This window comes from Mesoplodon bidens, assembly GCF_964165515.1.
Source record: "Mesoplodon bidens genome assembly, chromosome: 4".
NCBI lineage: Eukaryota > Metazoa > Chordata > Mammalia > Artiodactyla > Ziphiidae > Mesoplodon > Mesoplodon bidens.
The window spans coordinates 49428578-49453880 of NC_138160.1; the positions used below are offsets into that span (position 1 = coordinate 49428578).

General features: G+C 43.0%; 1 long non-coding RNA gene across 1 annotated transcript in view; it reads left to right on the plus strand.

Moving 5' to 3' along the window:
• LOC308616898 overlaps nucleotides 1-23199 on the plus strand; it is a 104812-nt gene extending 81613 nt beyond the window's left edge. Inside the window, exon 3 of the long non-coding RNA XR_014015769.1 lies at nucleotides 22604-23199. This is a non-coding gene — a long non-coding RNA (uncharacterized lncRNA). The remainder of the gene's footprint in view (nucleotides 1-22603) is intronic.
• Nucleotides 23200-25303: the final 2104 nt, after the last annotated feature.

Genomic DNA, 25303 nt, shown 5'->3' on the forward strand with positions numbered 1-25303 from the left:
CAGGACAGCGCTTCCTGCACAGCTCCTCTCAGCACCCTGGCGGGCTGTCGGAGTGCCTTATCTGAAGTCCGGAATTTCTTTCAAAACCCAGAGGCTGTTTCCAGGGCTCCCTGGCCATCAGGAAGCATGTGCCCAGTGCAGCAGAGAATTAGTCAGGGCATGAAGGGATTCTCAAAAGTGAGATGAAAGGAGAAGAGAGGAGTCAGAGAGTCATACAAGGGAAGAGGAGAAGTGGGGCCGGGAGGGGACCCTCATTCCCCTCGGTGTCTGTCAGCTCATGCTGTTTCCATAAAAGTCTCAGTAGAACCAGGCCTGTATGACAGAAAGAGCAGTTGTTGATTTGTGAAAGAGTGAGTTTCAATACACAGAATCTGCATTTTAAGACTTGTCCAACCAAATTTAGGAGGAAAAGAAACGCCCCACCAGCAGTCTCAGTAAAACGAGGTGGTGACGTGCACATAACCAAATCAACAAGAATAAACCTTTCAAAACCGATTTTACTACGCCTTTATTGTATTTACATTAGCTTCTGGGGTTAATCTGAGAGATAATAGTTTTATGTAAGGGGAGAAGTAGTTATTGTCCCAGGTTAATTGTGATCCGTGCTGTAATTTCACAGTCAGTAAATCAATTTGCAATATCGTTTGTTTGAGTAGTTCCCTTAACCTAAGCCTTGGACTCAGGAATGGGTGGCCCTGAGCCGAGCCTGGTGACTTGCATACTGTGTGTTCTTCAGCGTGTTGGCATGGTCATAGGAAGTGACCAAATCCAATACTCATTTTTACATTCTTCCATGGAAAAGTGGATTCAGATTAGGATCAGCCTTACTAATAAACACCCCGGAAATATAATCAGCCACCTTCCCCAAGGCTACATTTCTCATGCAATGTCCTCGTTCAGGGCATGTGACTAATCACAAAGCTCTGATAAGTAGTGTGTGTTCTACGTAACTTATAAACTGGATGTCACGCTGACATTTTGGCCTGATAGTGCTGAAACAGGTATTTCCAGCTTTGTCGAATCAAACTTATACCCTAATGGATACTTTTGGAGATATGTAGCTGATTCCTCATCTGCTTAAATTTGAGTAGCTTCTCTTCTCTGGATTAACATAAAATTACAAACTTCAAAGTAGTCATTTGGTTATCCCCACTGCCTTAGGTAGGTGAATAATAAACTGCTCAAAGACTCGTGTTTTCCATTCTTGTCTTTTTCTAAAGGCACAGACTCTCATCTTCAGTGGACTTTGTCAGGGTTTTATCACTCCTTAGGCAAATTCTCCCTTAAACCCATCCAGAATCTTTCCTGCTTTAATTCAGTTTCCTCTTTCAGTTAGGTCTTCAGAAGTTATGGGGAATAACTGTTTGATATCCCATCCATAAAACCCTCCATGAACTTGAAAACAACTGGGTTTATCCATGGGCTTCTCTACCGTAAGATAAAACCTGATTCCTTTTTTTTTTTTTTTTTTTTGCGGTACGCGGGCCTCTCACTGTTCTGGCCTCTCCCGTTGCGGAGCACAGGCTCCCGACGCGCAGGCTCAGCGGCCATGGCTCACGGGCCCAGCCGCTCCGCAGCATGTGGGATCTTCCCGGACCGGGGCACGAACCCGTGTCCCCTGCATCGGCAGGAGGACTCTCAACCACTGCGCCACCAGGGAAGCCCAAACCTGATTCCTTTTAACTTTCCATTTTGACTCTATTTCTCCCAGTACAGGACTCCTAACGCCCCTTTGGTTTCTCCCTGTTTTTATTCAGTGTGGTGATGTACTGTTAGGTTGCCTTCAGGGGTTAATTATGTCTCAGTGAAAGTCTGCAGGCAGGGGACACCAGCCCAACCACAACATGGAGGATGCCTCTGCAGTCTTTAGCAGGTTGGGGATGTCCCCCTTGTGTTATAAGATGTCTGCAACAGTTCCAGATATCTCATGCAATACACCAATGACCAGTAGAAAGAGGCGGTCTCCTCCCATGAGTCTCTCTATACTATAAGAAAAGCCTTTTCCCGAAGCTCCCCAGATGACTTACTCTCAGACTTCATTGACTGGAATTGGGCCACAGGCCAGGGGAGTGGGACTGCAAAGATTGACCGGACCAGTCACCATGCATGCTCTCCCTCGAACTAGAAAAGAGGAGTCATTTCCTAAGCACATAGCTTTGTGGAGAGTGAAACTTCAAACAAAATCAGGGTTTCTCCAGCAAGGATAAAGGGGGAAGGGGCAGTGATGGCTGTTAGGTAGGCAACCGGTTGTGAAATAGGGAGCAAACTGTTCTCCATATCATTCAACATATTAACAATAACACAGCAAAACAAGTAATTACTTAGAACCCACCAAGTGCCAGGGACTGTGAGAGCTGATAGGTGCACAAAGATGAACACTACGCGGTCCTTGACCTGCAGGGCTGGCAATCAAACTTGGGAGGAGCCACATCCCCTGTCATTTCAAAATTGTACAGTGAGTGATAGGAGAGAGCCATGCAGGGTGTTCTGGAAGCACAGAGAAGAAACCCTTAACTCAACCAAGGGGTGCAATTCCTGGGGGAGGGCCAAGTGGACCGACTGTAAATGCTGAGAGTGAGTTAGGCTAAGAAAACGAGACTGGGGAGGAAATATGAGGTATGTGCCTCTTAATTTTCTAATCCTTGTATAATATTTTATGTTTTATTACTATGGCTCATCTAAAGTTGATGAAATAGAGAATCCTTTCAAGCCTTGAGGGTGGTGTGCATTTCAAGGGTCATTTCCCATGAGTTCATTTTTTCATATTTTGTATCTGATGAAATCCACTTTATGATCAGTGAATTCCATACTTAAACAAGGAAGCCACTCATCCAGTAGGAAAATGTGTGAGGGAGTGAGAATGAGTGCAGTTCTGATCGTTATGATGTCACTGGCTTTGTAAATGGGCTTGTTTTTAAGTATTATTAAGAAAACTTCAGTAATTTGGACTGAGGGGGGAATCAGTCAGAATGAGTGCAAGTCTACGGCTTAGATTGTTTTATTACTTTTATTTATGTGTACCTTAAGACAGAATAGCAAAGAGTTGCTTATGAGGAATGAGTGTTAAATAGATAAGAAATGAAGCAACTGACAAAGGATTAATCTCCAAAATTTACAAGCAGCTCATGCAGCTCAAAATCAAACAAACAAACAACCCAATCCAAAAATGGGCAGAAGACCTAAATAGACGTTTCTCCAAAGAAGATATACAGATTGCCAACAAATACATGAAAGGATCCTCAACGTCACTAATTGTTAGAGAAATGCAAATCAAAACTACAATGAGGTATCACCTCACACTGGTCAGAATGGCCATCATCAAAAAATCTACAAACAATAAGTGCTGGAGAGGGTGTGGAGAAAGGGGAACCCTCTTTCACTGCTGGTGGGAATGTAAATTGATACAACCACTATGGAGAACATTATGGAGTTTCCTTAAAAAACTAAAAATAGAACTACCATACGACCCAGCCATCCCACTACTGGGCATATACCCTGAGAAAACCATAATTCAAAAAAAGTCATGTGGGCTTCCCTGGTGGCACAGTGGTTGAGAGTCTGCCTGCCGATGCAGGGGACATGGGTTCGTGCCCCGGTCCGGGAAGATCCCACATGCCGCGGAGCGGCTGGGCCCATGAGCCATGGCCGTTGAGCCTGTGTGTCCGGAGCCTGTGCTCCGCAACAGGAGAGTCCGCGGCAGTGAGAGGCCCGGGTACTGCAAAAAAAAAAAAAAAAAAAAAAAAAAAAAAAAAAAAAGTCATGTGCCACAATGTTCATTGCAGCTCTGTTTACAATAGCCAGGACATGGAAGCAACCTAAGTGTCCATTGACAGATGATTGGATAAAGAAGATGTGGCACATATATGGAATATTACTCAGCCATAAAAAGAAACGAAATTGAGTTAATTGTAGTGAGGTGGATGAACCTAGAGTCTGTCATACAGAGTGAAGTAAGTCAGAAAGAGAAAAACAAATACTGTATGCTAACACATATGTATATGGAATCTAAAAAAAAAAAAGGTTTGAAGAACCTAGGAGCAGGACAGGAATAAAGATGCCAACGTAGAGAATGGACTTGAGGACACGGGGAGAAGGAAGGGTAAGCTGGGACGAAGTGAGAGAGTGGCATGGACATATACACACTACCAAATGTAAAATAGATAGCTAGTGGGAAGCAGCCACATAGCACAGGGAGATCAGCTCAGTGCTTTGTGACCACCTAGAGGGGTGGGATAGGGAGGGTGGGAGGGAGACGCAAGAGGGAGGGGATATGGGGATATATGAACATGTAGAGCCGATTCACTTTGTTATAAAGCAGAAACTAACACACCATTGTAAAGCAATTATACTCCAATAAAGATGTTAAAAAATAAAAATAAATAAATGTGTTCATTTGATTATAAAAAATAAATAAATAGATAGATAAGGATGATTTCCTTAGCATGTTCACTATCTCCCTAAAAGTGCTTCTCAGATAGCAAGAGATACTGGAAGACAAGCTGTTCTTTCTTCCTGTGTCTTTTATTTACTTATTTATTTTATACACAGTTTACACTCTATTAGAAAAAAATTTACTTTAACAGATGTAAGTATCAACTTGGTCTCTGCTGAGTTTATTAGAGAATTATGAATATGTAAAGCATAATTGCCTTTTAAAGTCTTAGCTCCATCACTGGAGTTCTATAGGCATGTTTTCATATGACAATCCTCCTGTTGTAAATCAATAAGAAAAGGAGAAATATTCCGACAAACACCCAGGCAAAAGTCAGGAACAGGCAATTCAGGGCAGTGAAGCATATAAAATAGGGTTAGGTTCCATAACAATCAAAGACATAAAAGTTAAAGCAAGATATCACTAATCAAATCAGCAACAGTTTTTGTAAAAATATAAATCAATAAATAAAGTACGCCAAATAAATAAATAAATAAAATGCTAATGCCCAGGGTTGATGACAGTGCAGAGAAATGAGGACTAATGTTTTATTCTGTATGAGAGATGTGTGTATGAGGATGTTTATTCTAGCGCTCTTTTTTAGTACAAAATTTTAAAACAACTTAAATGTCCATTAACACAGATGTAGAAAACAAACTTATGGTTACCAGGGGATAAGATGGGGGAGGGATAAATTGGGAGATTGGGATTGACATATACACACAACTATATATAAAATAGATAACTGGGCTTCCCTGGTGGCGCAGTGGTTGAGAGTCTGCCTGCCGATGCAGGAGACACGGGTTCATGCTCCGGTCCGGGAAGATCCCACATGCCGCAGAGCGGCTGGGCCCGTGAGCCATGGCCGCTGAGTCTGCGCGTCCGGAGCCTGTGCTCCGCAACGGGAGAGGCCACAACAGTGAGAGGCCCGCGTACCGCCCCCCCCAAAAAAAAAGCTAACTAATAAGAACCTACTGTATAGCACAGGGAACTCTACTCAGTACTGTGTAATGGCCTATATGGGAAAAGAATCTAAAAAAAGAGTGGATATATTTATATGTATAACTGATTTACTTTGCTCTACACCTGAAACTAACACAACATTGTAAATCATCTATACTCCAGTAAAAATAGTTTTTTTAATGTCCATTAATAGAGAACTGAGTAATTAAATAATAGTACAGTCATACAATGGAATGCTACACGTCCGTTAAAAAGAATGAGGTATATCTATATATACCTCAAAATTCTTTAGAATCTCAAGATATATTACATAAAGAAAGCAAGATGCAGACAGAATAAAAGTTTTCTGTATGTACATATATGGAAATAGTAGTAATTATAGTTTCTGGAAGGATATATGGGAAACTGTGATAGCAGTTATAGTGACTATCTTTGAAGAAAAGGACTAGGTGTAAAGGATGGAAGACTTTTACTTTTCACTTTATAGCTTTCTGAATGGTTTGAATCAGTGCAAGAATTGCTTTATTTTACAACATGAAATATGATTTTTTTAAAAAAAGAATAAGTTGTATCTTCATGGTTTGACATGGAAAAATATAGGCAATATAAGAGAAAAAAGAGCAGGTTCAGAATGATCAGAATGGGATGACTCTGTTAATGATTTTACTTACAGATACAGATGTAGACCTATACAGTATTTGTGTTAGAAAGTCTGGAAGGAAATAACCTGAACTGTCATCATTGTGGCTCCTAGCAGAGTGGAGAAGTGGTGAGATTGCAGAAACCTTCTCTTTCTCTGTACTGCTTCATTTTGTATAGCGCTGGTAAAAGAAAAATATAACTTTTTCCAACCAGGGGGGAAAAAGTAAAAAAAGAGAGGATATCCATTCGTCCCCCTCCCTCTTGCATGAAGGGCTCCTGTCTGCTCTCTGTAAAAACGAGGGTTTGGCTATGTCTCTCACCTGGATGTTCTAAGCTTACTCTCATCTATTTCCCTTTTAAATCCCACCTGCTAGGGAAGCCTTTGTAGTAGGTTAGAAATCTCTCCTCTGATCCAACTTATCTTCCCAAGCCTTACCCAACTAGAAAAACTGGAAAATAAAAATCAAAAACAACATTCAAACAAGATGCTGAAAACTAGCCCAACCTGTAAATAAAATCAGCATGTTCAGTGAACCACCAGTTTGTGGGAGCAGCTAGTAGCCAGCTCAGGTGCCCCCAGAGACCACCTGGGGGCATTGCCCCGCAATTTGAACCTCATTGTTTTTTTCACCCACTCATCCTCTCTGTTGCCCTACATTGGGAGGTTGGTATGAGAATCTGGTGGGGCAGGAGTGCTATGGAAATCAAAGGTGATTAACCACGTTGATGTGTAAGCCCTGGAGGCTAAGACTTGTATCATGGGTTTGTTATGATTATTGCCTAGAAAATTAGGAGAACCCAAGATGTTCATTAACCCAAATATGCTCTGTTTTTTAAGAAGATGCTTTCTTTCACAATCCAATCCGAACAATTGATTTTTTCAATTACTTTTCATCTCAGAATTTCCAAACACTTATATGTCACTTTCAGCCTTTTATATCACAACTGTACAAATGGGTGTGAATCGCTGTGGGGCAACCAGTGATACCTGTGCTGACACATCTTCCAGCACCTCCCACCCCTCCATCACTAACGAGGATACGTGTTTTGTTACTGTGAGAGCTGCTGTTAACAGTGAGGAGAAGCAGCTCAGATGTGTCCCAGTGTTGGAGAAGAGCTTAGAAAAGAGAAACCTCAGTTGAAAGTACAAATCAGATTCCCACTTCATTCAGGGGAACCAGAAGAGGAGAGGGAACAGGCCCACACAAGGGGAAGTGGCCAAGCAGAAGTGTCTAAAGCCAGGGCCTCTATTGAACCTACCCAGCAGCTCTTTGCCATTTGTTTGAATCTAGTTATTACTGTGGTTACAGAACATTCCATAGGCTGACCCACAAAATAAGAGAGAGTAGTCTTTCTTGTAAGTTGGGAAAACGTTTAAACAACAAGGCAACCTACTGATATTGGCCAAACTGTGTCCCCCAAAATAAATATGCTGAAGTCCTAACCCCCAGACCTCAGAAAGTGACCTGACTTGCAAATAGGTTCTTTGTAGATTTAACCAAGTTAAAAATGAGGCCATGAGGGTGGGCCCTAATCCAATATGATGGGTGTCCTTATAAAATGGGGAAATTTGGATACAGAAACAGACACACACAGAGGGAAGAAGATGCAGACGCATGGAGAACACTGTGAGAGGACAGAAGACTGGAGTGCTCATCTATAAGCCAAGGAACACCTGAGGCTACCAAGAAGCTAGGAGAGGCATGAAACAGACCCTTCCCTAGCACCTTTAGAGGGAGCCTGAAACTGCCAACAGGTTCACTTTGGGCTTCTGGCCTTCAGAACTGTGAGACAAAAAGTTTCCACTTATTAAAGAGATACCCACCCAGTTTTTGATACTTTGTTATGGCTGCCCTAAGAAACTAATACATCTAGCATTAGTCACATGTCCTTAACAGTGGTCAGAAAATGGAGTAAGAGTGAAACCTCAGCGTATTCCAGCATGGGATGTTTGTGTGACAAAATGAGTAAGAGGAGCTCACGGCTTCTCTATTCTGGTGGTGGGTTTTTCTGGGAACACTTGGCCTGGAGGTAGTTCTCTTCCTGTGGGATGCAGAGCAAGGAAACCCCTCCCTCTGTGGTGGGGCAGGGAGAAGCTGTCCAGCGTGCAGGCCAGGCTGGCAGGGAACACACCGTTCCAACTCTGGCCACTGCTTGCCTCTGTGCAGCAGCTAACACTGTGCACACAGCTGCTTAAAGCCCACCCTTTTAGCAAATGGAGACAAGATGGTGACAGGGCTCCCCAAAGGGGATGAAAGCCTTGAGACCAGGCAGTGATGCTTCTAATGCCAACCACAGAGACTGGAATCGGGGGCACGAGGGGCCACAAACAAAACAGAACCTGCAAATCTCAAGGATATCAGGAACTGGACTCTATCCGGCCGAGGATTTTTTTGTGTTCTTGTTTTATTTTTGTTACTTGTTTCTTTTTATTTTATTTTAAAACTTCCTTAGAGGAGGGAAATGAGCATTAAAATTGGAACGCTTGTGCATAATTTTTATATGTATATTTGTCCGAATGTAATTTATTTCTAACTTTGGGGGGGGGGTGTGCTTGTGATTCTATTATTTGATTCAGTTCTCGGCACATCCTTTTTGTGATCTTTTTGAAACCAGGAAAAAAAAATCCTTAGATGTTATTAAAGAGAGGCCCCTGATTCAAGACATCCCCACATGATGGCAGCCGTGAGTGGACAGAACCCCCCCTCCCCCCACTCCCACCCCCCGCGCCTGAAGCTGTCTTACAGGAAGGACTCCTGGCTGCCTGGGGACGCGCCCCTCTGCTCAGACCCAACGTCAATCAGTGCAGAGTTAGACAAAGCCCTCAGCCCTGAAACTTTGTTTTCATTTGTCCTAAGACCCAGCTCTTCTCTCTTTTGTCTCAAGAGTAGGCCAGGGCAGGAGGCGTGCCAGAACTGACCTCAGAGGGGATTCTAGCAAACAATGTCATAAACTTAGGGTGTTTTCCCCAATGTACCTGAGCCTAAGAAAGAGAGACTTCTTTTGTCCAAATAGAAAACATGTGAAAAGTGCAGGTTTGTTGTTGTTTTGAAGAATTTGAAGAGCGAGGTGTTTTCCCTGGGACTCAGTTTCAGAATCAACAAACTGACACCTGCCTGAACAAGGAGAAATGGAGTCAGCTCTGTCACCATCCGTCCTCAGCAGGGTTCCCAAGGTCCCTGCTGTCCCAGATACAATGCCCTTTGGTCGTCACCCCAGGTGGCAGGAGGGGAAGGAAGAAAGGTCACGTTGTTTGTGCAGTTGGTTGTCTTACTGCTGCTGGGCTGGTAAAATTGTTTTTCTGAGAGCTTCTTGTTCATTTGGCTTTTAAATACTCATTATGCTTCTCCTTTTTTTTTTTTTTTTCCTGAGGGATGAGAGAGAAGCAAACTTTCCACAGTGTTAACTGTCATGGATTTTTCCTCCACTGTACAATTGGGTGGCAGTAAGGCAGTGTTAAGAGGCGTGATTTATTTATAAACATATCTGGAAATATTTTTAAAATAAAAAATGCCAAGGGTGGAGCTGGGTCAGAGCCAAGTCATGAGAAATGAGATGTTTATTTTGGAAGTGGGCATTAGCACCCTCCCACAGGTAGTTTTAAAGTAATTCAGGGTCAAGTGAAAACATTCTGGTTATACTTACTTCAGTTTTAGATGCAGAAGCATAGACTCTGGCTTGCTGGGAAGCTGATCTGAGTGGTTCTGTGCTTTGCATATAATCCCGTTTTGTAGAGTTTCTGTGACGAATGCTGACCAGGCGGTCTGGTATTTAAAGAACGGCTTCGCAGTCTCCATGGCCCCAAGCCCTCACCTTTTCTCCTGCTTCCTTCCCATCCCGGCTGGGACACAGGCAGACAGTGGTGGAGACCGGCCAGGGACCAACAGAGGATGGGGAAGTCATTAACACGACTAGACACGCCCTTCCTAGGTTCAGCCAGCCACCTTTCTATTCTCTTTCTACTCTATTCTTTCTATTCCATTCTAGTTGGGAATGTTTCTTCAACTGCCTTAAGCAGGGGGTAGAGAGAGGATGTTTGGTCAAAGGGCATCGAGATGGGAACAGGAGAATCAAGGAGAGGAAATAAGGGGCCAGAGATAAAGAAATAAGAGCTAGGAGGAAAGAAATAAATAGAAACGAAGATGATGAATAATACCAGGTACAGCACGGACAGGGAGCAAAACGAAAAAGGAGCAAGACACGGAGATTGTCCTGCAGAAAGAAACGATTCAAAAATAGAAAAATGTGAGAAACCTGAAAATAAACAAACTTAGAAGCCCATACAGGAAAGGAAAGAACCAAATGGAAGTAAGAAATAGAACCCCAAACAGGAAGGACGTCTGAATGAGAAATGTGATTGAGGGAAGAAACAGAGAAGCCTTTGTGGCGTGTTTGTAGATTAGAGGGAAAACCACAGAACAGAGGGAATCCAGGAGTGTTTATTCTTCACACCTGGCAAACACAAAAATTCATTCTTTTTTAATCATAGAAGAAATATCTCTAAGAGCACTGGGCCTTTCATGCTATTGGCCTGTCTCTCACTCATCTTAATCCCTTAGGACTCTTTTAAAAGCATAAGGAAACCCAGCATGAGGAAAAGCACATTTCCATCCAGATGACTTTTATATAAAGTTTATTTTAGGGAGATAAGTCCTCATGGTACTTAGAGTTCAAGCTGGGTTACCTGTCCCCGGTGGTGAATTATCACGAGCATTTTAGTCCCTATAAATCCCAGGGTAAATGACAAAAATATCTTGACCCCCTTAAAAATACGGATAAAAAATGAAATAATTATTTGCATGACTCCCATTTCAGAAGGCTGTCTTACCATTAATAAGTTAGAGGTTGCCTTGTAAGTTTAAATAATTTAACAAATGGAGTAATAAAAAAAATTGTAAGTAAAGCATAAAGCGATAAACACAGCACATACCCAGGAGAAGTAAAGATTCGTTATTTCATTACTGCAAATTGCTGTTACTAAACATTATGATAAAATACCAAAAAGATACCTCTCTACCCCCTTCCATAACTTCAGGTTATTAATTTTATTCATATACAAGTAATTCTTTCCTTGTATGCCTCTCTTGCCCTGTTTCTCTAATGAGGAAACCAAAAAAAAAATGCAGTAGATAAAATGCACAAACTGGGGCTGAAGCAAATGAAAAAAGATATCAGAAACAAATAACATTATCAGCTTTTAGCCCCATAATAAGCCCTTATTTATTTAGACCCTATTCATTTGGAATTTATAATAACTTGATTGGGATCTGGGCAGAAATTTTCCTGCATTTAGCAAACCCTGTCTTGCTAAGTAGTGCAGAAGAATGATGTAAATGAGATTACAAAGGGAATGTTTGAAATAAATCTTGGAGCACTTCAGGCAATCTCTTATATATGAATAATTAATATAAGAATACATATCATTCTTATCCGATAATTATCTGATAATTCAGAAGGAATTTATTAGGTCACCCTGCAGTAGGGAGGTGTGAGTGTATCACTAAATAGCTCTATGACCATAGGCAAGACATTTAGCTTTTTCATCCCTTACTTTTCTTACCTGTAAAATTAAGTTGATAATACCAACTCTGCCTAGTTTGAGGGGTTGTTATGAGCATGAAATAAGAGAATGAGTGGGAATCCATTTTGAAATCCATAAGGCATTCGGAAAATCTATTTTATTTAAAATGAATTTAAAATTCATACTTTACACTAATTTAGTCTGACCTTCTCTCCAATAGTTTACACCAGTGAGGTTTTTCTCTTTACACAGCTTCAACGAAAGGAAATTCCCTAACAAACTGATGTGTGTGTGTGTGTGTGTGTGTGTGTGACATACATATATATACACACACATATGGATATAAACATTTATCTCTCTTTCCACTCCCTCTACCCCAACAGATCTTTGGAGTCATTTCTGGTATTCTGAGTACACTAAATGTATTTAACATTGCACAACCTTGAAAGCTATTGGGTGTACTTGAAAGAGTCTAGGTGTTGGAGTCTGACAGGCTTGGGTTCAAAGTCAGGATCTTCCTCATAGGTGAGTTAGCCTAAACAATGATCTCTCTGAACCCCAGTTTCTCTGTCTGTAAAAATTGATAATAATACCGGTTGTATAGGACTTTTTTTTTTAATTTTTAAAATTTATTTATTTTTTGGCTGCATTGGGTCTTCGTTGCTGTGCTCGGGCTTTCTCTAATTGGCAGCAAGCAGGGGGCTACTCTTTGTTGTGGTATGCAGGCTTCTCATTACGGTGGCTTCTCTTGTTGCAGAGCACGGGCTCCAGGCGTGCAGGTTTCAGTAATTGTGGCACGCGGGCTCAGTAGTTGTGGCTTGCGGGCTCTAGAGCGCAGGCTCAGTAGTTGTGGTGCACGGGCTTAGCTGCTCCACAGCATGTGGGATCTTCCCAGACCAGGGCTCGAACCCGTGTCCCCTGCATTGGCAGGTGGATTCTTAACCACTGCACCACCAAGGAAGCCCCGATTGTATAGGACTTTTAATAAAGACTAGGGGAGATAATGTACATAGCACAGTGCCTAGCACAGAGCAGATACTCCAAAGTGATGATGATTATTAATATGAAACATAAGTTGTCTTGAAGTGATATTTGTATTGGAGAAAACACTCAAGACTCCTCACTTTGAATCTCTGGCTTCTATTACAACTTAGCTCCCAAAATATGAAGCCAAATGAAGAGTCATAATCACAGTGTCCTGTACAATTTTTGGTGAAATGTATGTTGCAAAGTATTAAAATACTGCTTCAAGAGTTCTAAGACACATGCTTTTTCACATTTGAATGTTTTGGAAATCAGAATGAGCTTTACAATCATTGTCAAAATAAACATGTCAACTGCCAGGTAGAGGAGTTGCTAAGAGGAATTATCATTTGCTTGTAATGGGTGAATTCAGCCAAATCTTTCAGAATAAAGAATTTTCAAAGCTAAGCGATGTTGGTGTTTACGCTTCACTCAGATGCAAAACATCTGTCTGTCAAGCTCTTTCAAGAGAATCTGTTGCACTTCCTGCAAGATGTAATCAATTAAAGAAAAAAATTTAAGATTCTAAATCAGGGGTGCTACAGAGGTCAAACTCACAGGCACTTTTATGAAAATATTGCCTCTGCTTAGCAACAACTGCAAATGTTCTAGTGAATCCAAGAAATCTTTGGGATATGAGTGAAGACTGGGTAATTATATGAATAAAATGTACTCTATTTGCTGGTAAAAAATTGTGTGTATTGAATACTGCATTTTTTTCTCTCTCAGAATAAACCTGTCTTTTAATCAGACAAATTAATCTCTTTTCTTCTACTTGTCAGATTCAGCAGAGAAAGCTTCTCACTTTTTAAATCACCTAAAACAGGGTTAAATATAATTAAATTTATACTTAAGATGTCTGTACTCTACACAGGTTATACTTCAGTAAAACTCTGAAAAATTACAGATATATGACCGTGTGCATTTAGCTTGAATAGTTGAAGATTTATCAAAATATAACCAGTTACAGTTTTCAAACTAGTAGATGCAACTGCTTATAGAACATACCTTCTCAGCCAAGTCCTAGGCACTCTACACATGTTATTTAATAACAGCTAGCATTTATCCAGCATTTACTATGTGCCAGATATTTGCAAAGGGTGTACCAACAATCTCATTGAAACTTTAAAAGAACTTACAAGGTGGGTGTTACTGTTTTTACAATGAGGAAACTCATATTTAAGGCATATATAAGTTAGTTACTTACAAGAGGTCACACAGCTGGAAAGTAGTCAGGGAAACATGAGAATCTGGGCAGTTTGACTCCAAAGGCTTTCATTTATGTACTTCTTCACAGTCCTTTCAAAAATACACACGGTTGGGGCTTCCCTGGTGTCGCAGTGGTTGAGAGTCCACCTGCCGATGCAGGGGACGCGGGTTCGTGCCCCGGTCCGGGAGGATCCCGCATGCCGTGGAGCCATGGCTGCTGAGCCTGCGCATCCGGAGCCTGCGCTCCGCAACGGGAGAGGCCACAACAGTGAGAGGCCCGCGTACCGCAAAAACAAAAACAAAAACAAAAAAAAAAAACACGGTAGGTTCTGTTGTCCTTATTTCACAGATGAGCACCCTAAAGCTCAGAGAGGTTAAGTAGCCTGACTGTAACACACAGCCGGTATGGGGGAGAGCCAGGATTCGTACCTGGGCCTGTCTCCAAAGACCCTGTTGGCTCCTGTCTAACAATGTAATGCCCTTTTTAGGGAGAATATGTTCTTTAGACGTGGTTTTCTCAACATCACAGTACTGGATAGCCTAAGAGTGGGAAGGAATAGGGGTGGGGAGGGTGGAGGAGGAAAGAGAACAGAGGGAGCAGCTCCCAGGCCTCCAAGGGAGTTGCCACTGATCTCTAATCTCAGCACTGCAGAAATTGGAACTTTCCTCTTGAAGTCACCTTGTTTAGTTGCTCTGACTGTGGATGCAGTTGCCAATGAAATTCAGTTCACATCCATTGGGATATTGTGCCACCAATTTTCTCTAACTTGGAAATGCACTTTCCTTTCTCCCCATCCGTTTCCTAGTTTGCCCCTATACACCTACCCCTCTTAAGAGAAAAAACAGAACATAAAAAGAATCCAGGACTTTAGGAAGTATATTCCTCAAAACGTAGAAACCTTCTGTGGGCCATCTCTGTTGTCTTGCTCAGAGGAGCCGACAGGAGTGGCCATGCTGTGCCCCTCAAGGCCAACCCGGAAAGTCAGGCCTATTTCAGCTTCCTCTCTGACTTGCTCTTCATAAATTAGTACCAATCCTTTAGATTCCAAACATACCAATGTTTTAAAATGCTAGTTTCAACAATAATTTATTTGGGGCCATTTAAATTGGCTGCACTTTTCTTTATTAGGAACTAAAAATTATGATTGGGTCCCCTCCCCTGCCAGTGGAAAAAAGCTTCATTTCTTCCTACCCTGAAGATACAATAACGAACCAGGAACTCACTGGTTAGAGAGCACTGAAAATCAAAGTACTCTTTTGGCATTTTTCGCATTTGAGACGCCATGCACTAGTTGCAGCTTGAGAAATTTTGAAAGAATTCTCTAAAGTTTGGGTTCTAGAGACAAAGGGGAAACAGATATTGGAACCACTTTACAAAATTGCAGACCTTTAATGGACTGCAGTAGTTTTTACCCAGAGGAACATGTACTCATTGCTGTGTGGTTCTCCATCAACGTCCCTGGTAATATTGTGTGTTGTAAGGAAAGGTAGTACTTTCTGATCAGCATCGACCTAAACAGTAAAAGTTAAAACTTTAAAAAATTTTCCATGAGGTCTTTCATTAGAAATTTTTATGAAGTAAAAGGTTAAAAAAAAAAAAAAAAAAGACTTCCTCAGCCCACGTGTTTTGAATGTTTGCCTTTTAAATTGTGGGTTAGGGCTGTGTCATTTTCTTCTTTGTGTTCGATTTCCTTTTCAGCTGTTATACAGCTACATGTTTAGCACCTTTGGCCATCACGAGGGTTGAAAAAGAAAACAAACTACCTCTCAGGATTCTAGTTATGGGTCTGTATCCCAGTCCCTGTTAACTCAAAGTCAAAGCTCCACCGATGCTAGGATTCTGAGCTTAAACCTCCACTCACAAGAGAAGGGGCCGGATAGGAAGCGAAGACAAGAAGTTATTTTTTTTTAAATTTTATTGAAGTATAGTTGACTTACAATGTTGTGTTAATTTCTGCTGTACAGTGAAGTGATTCAGTTATACATATATATTCTTTTTCATGTTCTTTTCCATTTCAGTGTATCACAGGATATTGAATATAGTTCCCTATGTTATACAGTAGGACACTGTTGTTTATCCATCCTATATATAATAATTTGCATTTGCTAATCTGAAACTCCCAATCCTTCCCTCTTCCTTCTCCCTTGGCAACCACAAGTCTGTTCTCTATGTCTGTGAGTCTGTTTCTGTTTCATAGATAGATTCACTTGTGTCATATTTTATATTCCACATGTAAGTGATATCATATGGTATTTGTCTTTCCCTTTCTGACTCACTTAGTATGATAATCTCTAGGTCCATCTATGTTGCTGCAAATGGCATTATTTCATTCTTTTTATGACTAATATTCCATTGTGTGTGTGTATATATATATATATATATATATACATATATATATATATACACCACATCTTCTTTATTCATTCACCTGTCGATCGACATTTAGTTTGCTACATGTCTTGGCTATTGTAAATAGTGCTGCTATGAACATAGAGGTGCATGTATCTTTTCAAATTATAGTTTTGTCTAGGTATATGCCCAGGAGTGGGATTGCTGGATCATATGGCAAATCTATTTTTAGTTTTTTGAGGAACTTCCATACTGTTTTCCATAGTGGTTAGGCTAATTTACATTCCCACCAACAGTGTAAGAGGGTTCCCTTTTTTCCATACCCTCTCCAGCATTTATTATTTGTAGACTTTGTAATGATGGTCATTCTGACTGGTGTGAGGGGGTATCTCATTGTAGTTCTGATTTTCATTTGTCTAATAATTAGCAATGATGAATACCTTTTCATGTACTTCTTGGCCATCTGTATGTCTTCTTTGGAGAAATGTCTGTTTAGGCCTTCTGCCCATTTTTTGATTGGGTTGTTTGGTTTCTCTTATATTGAATTGTATGAGCTGTTTGTATCTTTTGGAAATTAAGCCCTTGTCGGTTGCATCATTTGCCAATATTTTCCCCCAGTCCATAGGTTGTCTTTTCAATTTGTTTATGGTTTCCAAGAAATTCTTTTTAATTAAAGAAGTAGAGTCTAAAAGCAATGGTTATGAAAGATGAAAAATGCTAGACTGCCCAATGCATTTGAATATTGGGAGTTGTAATATGAATGCCCCTTTTCATAACTATTTCAGTAGTTTAAGCAATCATCCACCCCCGGCAAGACCTTCATCTGGTCACTAGACAGAGAGGCCCAACTAGACTCTGGTATAAAGTTCCTGTTTAATAAGGTCGTCTGTTTTTGAAAACCTGTGATGGGTTTAAGTATCCTGGGGCAGAATTCCTAGGCAGTCCTCTTTTTTAGGAGAAGCGGAATCTACAGAGCATTGAGAGACATGAAATACCAGTCAGTAAGGGCCTCCCTGGCTACAGCTGTGTTGATGGGGGATGAACAGGGGTGCACACCGCAGTCTAAGGCCGTGTTTGCACATTTCCCACATTTAGAGCTAAGTTCAAATGCCTGCCTTGCCATTTACCAATCCTGTGATTTAGGGAAAGTTACTTAACTGCCCTAAGCCTCACTTTTGTCATCTGTAAAATGGGGATAACGATGCTCACTGCCTTATAGGGTTGTTGTAAGGGCCAAATGTATGTAAAGCCTTTTAGCACAGCACCAGGCACATCACATATGCTAACGAAGGATTAAAATGTGTTTCTATCCTTTCATTACTCAGGTCATTTTAACTGTATGATTTGTATGTGTGATAAGAGAGTTTACAAAACAATTCACACCACTTGGAGTTTTCATGGGTAGCAGGAAGCTGTAAGTTCTGCTCTGGGAAACGGTGCTTTCTTGGCTTCGCATTGAGGAGTTTAGGAGTTAGAGTGGCCTCTCACACCTTTCAGGCCTTGAACCTGTCTGTGGGGCTCTGGGAAATGCAAAAGGGCGGAGGGAGCTGGCTACCTGCAGAGGACAGGGAAGCATCAGCCTCACCCTTCATCCTCAGCCTTCTCAGCCCCCTGCCCTCAGACTCTTGGGCCTATAGGACTGTGTGTGGTCAAGGAGGGTGGCTGGCAGCCGAGGTGACAGTCTGTGTGTGCGGGCAGCCAGCTGGGGGTGGGGGCATCAAGAGCTGCGTGCGGGAGACTGGCATCTACCGGGGCCGGCATGGTTGGCTCACTGCAGGCCTGGAAGGACACACCCTTTGGATCAAGTACGGGAAACTGGGGCCCAGGGTAAACACCAAGCCCAGCAAGGAGGGCCCCAAGTCCCTTCCCAGGCCGACTCAGGGATTTGAGCAACTTCTCCTCCACCCGCTCACAGGCGGACAATGGAACTCACAGAATGGGGGCCTTCCTTCCTTCCTTCTCCGACCGCAGGCCTGTTGGTCAGCAATAGCCTCAGGGAATTGTAATCCTTCTGGAGAAAGAAATCACAGGCCAGGGCTGCAAACGGGCAGTTCAGTGAAAACCTATTCAATTCAAGGAGTGCCTGCAGAGCTCTGTACTTAGCTCCACTGCAGAGAGGGAGGAGCTTGGTGGCTGCCCCGATACCAGCCCTCTTTGGCCCTTTCTTCTCTTCCATGGAGACTACTGCAGACCTTCACCATTCTTAAAAATTGGTAGGAAAAAGACCAACAACCCAATAGGAAAATAGGCAAGGATATTGTATTAAGATTCTCCAGAGAAACAGAACCAACGGGATGTACACAGATATATAGAAAGAGATTTATCCTGAGGGATTGGCTCATGTGATTATGGAGACTGAGCAGTTCCATGATCTGCTGTGTGCAAGCTGGAGGCCCAGGAAAGCCAGTGGTGTAATTGAGTACGAATCTGAAGGCCTGAAAACCAAGGGAGCTGATGGTATAAATCTCAGTCCCAGAGCAGAAGAATATGAGATGAGATATCTCAAGTCAGGCAATAAGGCAAGAAAAAATGGATGAATTCTTCCTTTCTCCTGTTCTATTCTGGCCTTCAGTGGATTAGATGAAGCCCACCTGCATTGGGGAACAAGATCTACTTTACTGAGTCCACAGATTCAAATGCTCACCTCATCTGGAAATATGCTCAGAGATAGCCAGAAATGATGTTTCATCTGGGCACCTCATGGCCACTCAGGTTGACCCGTAAATCTTTAGAGGGCAATTCTGTCCCTACACACGCTTCCCACTGTGAGCTAAGAAGTATGTACAAGAACTGGTTAAAGAAAGTATATTTCATAATGGGGTGGATTTTTTTGTGCTGATGTGGAACCATCTTCAAGATAATATGTTAAGTGAAAAAATGTGGCTCAGAACAGGGCATGGAATATCTCTGAAAGGAGGTTCAAGAGACAGGTCCCTGGGGTTGCCTCCAGAAAGAAGGGCTGGAGGGCTGGGCTGCTGGGGTACAGCACAGACTTACATTTCACTGTATACTCTTGGATTTTTCAAAATCATGGCATGTGTTTCTTTTTTAATTTAAAAAATACTCATTTTTATTTTTTTTAAAGAAAACCTCCATTCTCTTCTACCCTTTTAATCCTGCAAACTTCCCTCTCATGCTTAACCGATTATCTTGCCCTCCAGTAACAGAAATAAAAACCTCAGTGAGAACATCTTCAAACTCCTTCACATTTTCTATTCCTTTCCCAGTCCCTGGATGTCCTCCCCAGCCTTCCCCAAGACCAAGCCTCTTTTTGCTGAACGCTCAGCCCCTCTCTCCCTCCCAAGTTTTTATCATTGATGTTTAAATTCACCAGAGTCCCCTAAATCTTAAACCACTGCCAAGCAAGCAGTCACCCCTGCTTCTCTTTTCCCTTCTATGGTTAAACTTCTTGAGAGAGTTGTCTACACTGTTCCTTTCCCCGTGCTCACTCTGCAACCTGGCTTCTGCCTTCACCACCAACCACCCCACCCCGTGCCCCCCGCGAACTTGCCCCTTCAAAATCACATGACCACCATGTTGCTAAAATCACTGGACATCTCTTCTTGGGCACCTACAGCTCTTCTTGAGCACACTCATCTATTCGTTCAGCTAGCTTCAGTTACCATGTCTATATCTTTAGTCTAGACCCCTCAACTAATTAACTAACTAACTAAAGAACTAACTATATACTGGTCATCTACTTTGGGTGTCCCACAGGTACCTCAACCTCAGCATGCTGAGACCTGTCTCCCCTCCAGTGTTCTCTCTCTCAGTGGACAGCTCTGTCATCCATCTGGTTGGCCAAACCCAAAACCTGAGAGTCATCCTGTCTGTCACCTTCCCCCTGCCCTGATTTCCCATAGCCAACCTTCCAGTTACCCTATGAACCTGCCCCCTCTGCTACTGTCCTAGTTCAGGCCATCGTTTTCTCTGTATCATTACAACAGCTTCACCTCAATCAATTCTCCACACTCCCTGCTATAACCCTTTTAATGGGCAACCCCTACCCTCAGGATAAATTCCAAATTCCTTGACATGGTTACAAGACTTTTCATGACCATTCACTACGCCTCATTCACCAGCCACCCCCCTGCATTCTCAGATCCAGCCCTACTGAACTTCTTGCAGTTTTTGCATACCCTGTTCTTGCTCACTCTGAGTCTTTTGAATATGTGGCTCCCTCTAACTGGAGGTCTCTTTTCTTCTTGTCTCCTTGATAACTTCTACTCATCCTTCAGGTCTCAGCTTAGAAACTCTGTAATGTAATTGTTTATTTAGTACTGATTCCTCCACAAGATTGAAATTTTTTTTTATAAACTTATTTTAATTTTTTTTTTTGGCTGCGTTGGGTCTTTGCTTTCTCTAGTTGCAGTGAGCGGGGGCTACTCTTCTTTGTGCGGTCTTCTCATTGCGGTGGCTTCTCTTGTTGCGGAGCATGGGCTCTAGGTGCGTGGGCTTCAGCAGTTGTGGCTCGCGGGCTCTAGAGTGCAGGCTCAGTAGTTGTGGCGCATGGGCTTAGTTGCTCCGCAGCATGTGGGATCTTCCTGTACCAGGGCTCGAACCCGTGTGCCCTGCATTGGCAGGCGGATTCTTAACCACTGCGCCACCAGAGAAGCCCAAGATTGGAATTTAAGATGGAGTTTATGCCCTCCTAGAACATCACTCTGCCCCCTGCCACAGCCTTTGGCACATAGTACGTGCCAAATGATCATTGCAGGAATTAATGAAGGCACCACCAACGCTCATCTCACAATGCATTTTAACAAAGAAGCGTAAATGGAGTCTGGCTGCTTTTGTGGAATCCTTAGGGGCAAACAGCTTAGCCAGAAGTACCTTACAGAGTTAAAATTACAATTCTGACTAATTTGTTAGAACTGTCCCTCTGGTGATATATTTTAGAATTTATAGAAATTTTGCAATAGTACATGACTTCATCTTCCTTTTTAAAACTGTGTGTGTGTGTGTGTGAGAGAGAGAGAGAGAGAGAGAGAGAACAACTTTGCCAAATTGGCCTTTGTAGTCTAGTGGTTTGAACCAGAAATCTGTGAAAAGATTGTTCTTTAGGAAATTGTCCAAAAATTATCCTGGAGGCAAGACTAAAGTAACTGTGTTTTTTTTTTTTTTTTTTTTTTTTTTTTTTTGCAGTACGTGGGCCTCTCACTGTTGTGGCCTCTCCCTTTGCGGAGCATAGGCTCCGGATGCGCAGGTTCAGCGGCCGTGGCTCACGGGCCTAGCTGCTCTGCGGCATGTGGGATCTTCCCGGACTGGGGCACGAACCTGTGTCCCCTGCATCGGCAGGCGGACTCTCAACCACTGAGCCACCAGAGAAGCCCAGTAACTGTGTATTTTATTTTATTTATTTATTTATTTATTATTATTATTATTTTTTTTTGCGGTACGCGGGCCTCTCACTGCTGTGGCCTTTCCCGTTGCGGAGCACAGGCTCTGGACACGCAGGCTCAGCGGCCATGGCTCACGGGCCCAGCCGCTCTGCGGCATGTGGGATCCTCCTGGACCGGGGCACAAACCCGCGTCCCCTGCATCGGCAGGTGGACTCTCAACCACTGCGCCACCAGGGAAGCCCCGACTGTGTATTTTAAAATGTACTTTAGGGACTTCCCTGGTTGTGCAGTGGTTAAGAATCCGCCTGCCAATGCAGGGGACACCGGTCCGAGCCCTGGCCCGGGAAGATCCCTCATGCTGCAGAGCCACTAAGCCCATGTGCCACAACTACTGAGCCTGTGCTCTAGAGCCCGTGAGCCACAACTACTGAGCCCGTGTGCCACAACTACTGAAGCCCGTGCACCTAGAGCCCTTGCTCTGCAACAAGAGAAGCCACCGCAATGAGAAGCCTGTGCATGGCAACAAAGAGTAGCCCCTGCTCACCGCAACTAGAGAAAGCCCATCTGCAGCAACAAAGACCCAACGTGGCCAAAAATAAATAAATTAATTAATTAAAATAAAATGTACTTTAGTGGCAGCTATAGACAAGTACGGTTTGTATTGTCTAAGAAATTGTAACATGTAGATACCTGAAGTGCATTGTTGAAATAAAGCTATGTATACACTCCAAGGCTCAGGGCTGACCAGTGTCAGAATTAAGAATGTCAGTTGTTGGCAGAAGAAAATGTATGGAAGCTAGAAAACATGTCTATTTTTCTCTAATTCTGAGAAGCGGGGGATAAAATCAATGAGCATGTGAATCCAAGTAATCTTCAGACAGAATTTCTAGGAGTGCAGTCGGAGTGAAAGCAAAATTTTTAGAAACTAAAAGAATTAAACATCAAGTCGAATAAATAAATAAAGCAGGAAGAGAAATGGCATCTGCCTAGTTTTTAAAAGAAGAGACCTAAAGTCGTTAGTTCTTAGCAAATCTCATGGAATTCCCAGTAAGAGGAAGAGAAAGCAAGAAAACATAATGAATGCTCACAGTGAAGTATCAAAGCTGTTTTCTTTTCCTTAGATCCAGAGCTGTAAAGAAGTACCCTCAACCAAATCATGCTCTCCATCTCCAGCCTGGCACCTCGCAGGATCTCTAGACCCGGAGCTGCATCCCCTCTCACCTTCTTACCCACACAGAACTGAGACTCCCTCCAGCCCCCCCCCCCAAATTCTGGTCTGAATCTTGTCAATTCTTACCACTTAATAGCTCCAGGGTCTGTCCACAGACACCAGCCTGGTGCAACCCCTACTCCGTCTTCCACCTGGCCTACGGGCAGGAAGGAGCCTCTGTGCTGTAGTGATCAAACAGTGGACTCAACAGATGGACCACCTGGGTCACGGCCTGGTTTCAGCACTTGCCAACCAACGTTGGTCCAGTTGCTCTGTGTCTCAACCTCCTCTTCTGTGAAAAGAGGGGATGATAGCCTCTAGGTCTGTATGAGGATTAGAAGAGATAATGTGAATAAGTTCCTAGAACAATACTTGGCCCATGGTTTCATGTTTCCATAAACATTAACTCCCATTACTCCTTATTATTTCCTCACTTCCTTTCTTGCCACCTTTGAATTCATTTTCCTGGAGTAATCATTTTCAAATAAACTTTGATCCTTCACCTTCCTGCTGAGAACACTTGCACAAGTTCTCTGTGGCTTTGAGGAAAAGCCTGAATGCTTACAGGGGCTTCCGGGGCTGGGCGTGGTCTGGTCCCCATCTCCTTCTCCAGTCCCATCCTGCACCCTCTCCCCTGGTTCTCAGGGCTCCAGACACTCTGACCTTCTTTCGGTTCTTCAAACCCTCTGAGCTTCCTCTCACCTCAGGGCTTTTACACAAGCTACTTCCTCTGCCCGGAATGCCAACTCATCCTTCCCGTCTCGGCTGGAGCCCCATCACTTCCTCGAGACCTTGCCCAGCCTCTCTAACTAGGTCAAACCTCTCCATGGAACCCTGTATTTCTCCTCCATGGTACTTCTCAGAGGCCTAATCTGACACGTTTTCGTGTGGTTATTAGATTACATCTCTCTCACTGCTACAGTGGAAGCTCTATGAAGGCAGAGACCATGTCTGATTTCCATTTATTCCAACCCTCGAGCGTAGCATGGTTCCTGAGTATAACATGGAGGTGCTCAACTGACATCTTTGAAATAAGGAAGGAGGGAGGGAGGGAGAGGGGGGGAGGAAAGAAGAAGGCACACCCGGGTGGCCTTGCCTGTGCTGGAGGCCGCATTGTCTTGAGGATTTGCACAAGGAACCATCTCCTACCACAAGCCCTGTGTACTTTTCTCACCTCCCACTGCCTTTGATTCATTAAGGTGTTTAATTCTCAGTTCAATTCCAACATTTATTCTTAGGAAAAATGGCCCTTGCATTAGCATAACTGTGTGACCTCTGAATGCAATTTGTGACATATCTTTCCTAGTACAGACATTTGGTGGTCACAAGAAAGGACAAGGGGATACACTGCAGAGGAAAAACTTCCACCTGACCAGATCCAAATGGGATTCCTTGTCCAGCTCATCAGCTGCTCCCTGGCATTTCTGTACCAAATTGAGGGGCAATCTATGGAAAGAAGAGAATGCGGGAGAGAAAGTCTTCCCTCAGCCACCATTTTAAACCTCCTACAGAAAGCACTAGAGAATGAAAGTAGGCATAAACCAAAGGAACCCCTTCTCTGAACTAAAAGCAGAGGAGAGGGGCATTCCTCCTGCTGCTGTGACTGAACAAAGATGAACTCCAGAGGAACCAGAGGAGAAAGAAGGTCAAAGTTAAAAGGAATGTTTTGCCTTTAATCCACCCCCATTCTTTTTTTTTTTTTTTTTTTTTTTGCGGGCCTCTCACTGTTATGGCCTCTCCCGTTGCGGAGCACAGGCTCCGGACGCGCAGGCTCAGCGGCCATGGCTCACGGGCGCAGCCGCTCCGCGGCATGTGGGATCTTCGCGGACTGGGGCACGAACCCGTGTCCCCTGCATCGGCAGGTGGACTCTCAAACACTGCGCCACCAGGGAAGCCCTCCACCCCCATTCTTGTATGAATGAGGCAACTGAGCGCCAGAGAAGTAAAGGGGCTTGCCTGAGGTCCCAAAGAGGCCTGGATTCTAGAGGGAGTTTGGAGAAGGTAACTGAGGTTGATTAAGTGACTAGCACTTTGAGCTCCTACACACCTTGTAGGTGCTTTGCTCTGATTACATCCTTATATAACTGTATGAAATTGTTTCATTAAGTCCATTTGATAGATAAAAATATTTAAAGCTCAGGAAGGCCTGGCACAAAGATGAAAGCTGTTCCGTAGAAACATTTTGAGACTGACATTACAAAGTACCCTTGATCCTGATTCTGCACCTAAGCCCCCTTATCTATAGGGGGACCACGTTCTCTGGTTCACTTGAGTCAGTCTTGGTTTACACCTATTGTCCCAGTGTCGTTAGTAATAGCACCTCTTTTCTCTCTCAAAAGTGCCCCAGGTGGGATAATAAATTTACTGTATGCTCACTCTACTATCTACAAAATTGGGATATTAATATTACCTGCTCTTGGGAATCAATGGGATTTTGCACATCAAATGCATGGCATCTGGCACATAGTAAGCACTCAGTGGATGCTAGCTATTATTGTTATTCCTATTGAATATTATTAGGAAGCCATCTGAGGAGGGGGCAGCAGGAGTGAAACCAAGATTTCCCACTTGACATTCCCATCACAGGCTCTGCGAATGACGTTCCCATTCC